The sequence below is a fragment of the Mercenaria mercenaria genome, unplaced genomic scaffold (assembly GCF_021730395.1).
Source record: "Mercenaria mercenaria strain notata unplaced genomic scaffold, MADL_Memer_1 contig_611, whole genome shotgun sequence".
Classification (NCBI taxonomy): Eukaryota; Metazoa; Mollusca; class Bivalvia; order Venerida; family Veneridae; genus Mercenaria; species Mercenaria mercenaria.
This window is the reverse complement of record NW_026463495.1, coordinates 2224-4787: the sequence shown is the minus strand read 5'-3', so window position 1 is coordinate 4787 and position 2564 is coordinate 2224. Positions and strand designations below refer to the sequence as shown.

Here is a 2564-nt window from a genome sequence, read left to right as displayed (position 1 = left end):
ACGACAACAGTCATTTTCCGGCAGTTCTAAAAGATGTACGTTTCTATCCAAATATGGCCGAATTTATCTTTGTTATCCTGTCGCATAGAAAAAGACGCATAGAAAAAGATTCACTGAAACTCATTTTGTCCACCTAACAAGAAAAGTAATTAATTGCCGGTAGATATTTTTGTCTTTCCCAAGGGATTAATTTTGTTTCATTTTTATATTAATTTTCTTAAAACACATAAAACATTTTCTTGTTTCAGATTTGAATTGAAGACCAAACTAAACGTAGTAAAAGATTACAGACGCAGTGATATATAACTTCTCATATAAAGTGACGATGAAACAGGTGTCGAGCACGGTAGTTTCTCTTTTTCCAACCAGAACCGCTAATGCAGCATATTCATAGATGAAACATTAAATGGACCGGCATTCGGACTAACATCTTTTAACATCATTGATAAATTTTCTAATTACAACAAGATGAATACCACGGAACGTTTGTGTTATCAAAATGATTCTGCTGCAGCGTTTTATGACACAGCGCAATTCATAACTGGACTAATCATATACCCTGCATTATGCTTTCCTGGAATTGTTGGAAACATATTGTCCTTAATTGTGTTATTTCACAAAGATATGGCAACATCTACAAATGTTTATTTGTCGGCACTGGCTATATCAGATACTGTCAAATTGATTAACGACCTCTTTTATTTTATCTTGATACTAATGAAGCACACAGAAGCTGCAAACGCTGGAATGATTATGGCGAATTTATATCCCTACGCGCACTACATTTTCAACTTCGCAGTTTGTGTAACAGCATGGCTTACAGTGTCTATTGCAGTAGAACGATATATTTCAGTGTGTCATCCAACACGCGCTAAGTCAATCTGCACTATACCAAGAGCACGAAATATATCTATCTTTGTCTTTATTACAATGAGTATTATAACAATTCCCTCTGCTATGCGATATCATGCGGTTTTTGTAACAGATCATATTTACAACTTGACGTGTTATGTGGTGCAGCCCACGCATATTGGCAACAACCAGGTTTTCATGAAACCATACACTTGGATTCAAAATTCCTTTCGTTCAATAGTTCCATTAGTGGTTCTAATTATTCTAAATGCCAGAATCATAAACGAACTGAAACGTGAGCGTATAAAAGGTAAGAGTCTCCTGGCAGAAACGAATCACTCTGATTATGATAATAATAATAATTGTCTTTCTTGTGTGTATTACACTGATGCAGTTATGTCCATGTTCTTCGGATTTGGTTACGTGGAAGAAGACAGTATTGTTAAAGGAATACGCGAAATAACGGACTCCATTGTTGGCTGGCTAATTCCGCATTTAAACTTTGTTCTGTACTGTACCATGAGCCAACAGTTTCGAGGGACATTTTGTAAAATATTTGGAATTACGTCTGTACATAGCAAAAGATCTGAGCGTGATAGATTATTAAGTACATATACAAAGTCGGTGAATGGACGTGTATCTACACATGAAAGCAAACCTGTGGCTCCTGTAAGCAACACCGAGTATGAAGGAAATTCTGCTCTTACTTTACAAGAAACATTTGTTTAAATTGTTTAGGCGCAATGTACATGGTTTTCGTCATATTGCAAAACATTGTCACTAACTTGGGGTTATTATCTATGTTTCGTTCATAAAAGAAAACAATATATCCGGTTGTTACATCAATACTTTGCCAAAACTACGTTCTGCACGTAGAAGTATGTGAAAAACTTCAACCCTGGTCGTACCATAAGATTCCAAGGAACTACATCGAAGATATATTTGACATCAGATTTAATGCTACTGACATTTGTGAGAAGTTAGAATACGTGGCGACTTTTAGAACGTCTGCAACATTTATTTGAATAATGTTTGGCGATTCATCATTTATCAATAACACTTTTCTTTAACGTGAATCTTGAAAATTGCTAACACTTGTTGAAATATAACAATCAATGTGTATTGCCTGAGTTCGATTTCTACATGTTCTGTTGTATACTATAAACTCTTAATTATTACAAGAAAATACTAGAAACATTGTACCAAAAATATTATTCAATACACATTTTGTTGAAGAGTTTAATAAAAGAGCTTTTTATCGGTCAGTTTAATAAGTAAATTGTACAGTAAAATTGTGTATAGATTTGTGTAATTTATAGGTTAGTGGTTTTGATTCAAACCCCTGAAAAAGATCAAGTACCATGGAAATCAATACAAAGTAGAGTTTGTTACTAGATTTATTTCATTTTGCTACAGTAAAGCATATGTCTACAACAACAAATGATAATTATATATTATCCCTTGAATAGCATATTCATAACATAACATTTACACTTTCGTGAACGAGATCTGGCGCATCCTTTTTGGGAGTCGGCATAGGCTACCCAATATGACGGATGAACAAAACACATAAAGGTAGGTGGTGACTTTTAAAAAAATATCTCTTTTGATTTACAGAAGACTGATAGATACAAACTTGAAGTAGTTCAAAGTTGGCCCGATACCCCTAATTTTCTCTTGACATATTAAATAAATGCCGAAAATTGTAAACA

The 2564-nt window shown here is 34.1% G+C and overlaps 1 pseudogene; it reads left to right on the top strand.

Annotated features, from left to right (window-relative positions):
• The first annotated feature begins 284 nt into the window (after window positions 1–284).
• LOC123560451 (nociceptin receptor-like) lies at window positions 285–2186 on the top strand (annotated as a pseudogene).
• Window positions 2187–2564: the final 378 nt, after the last annotated feature.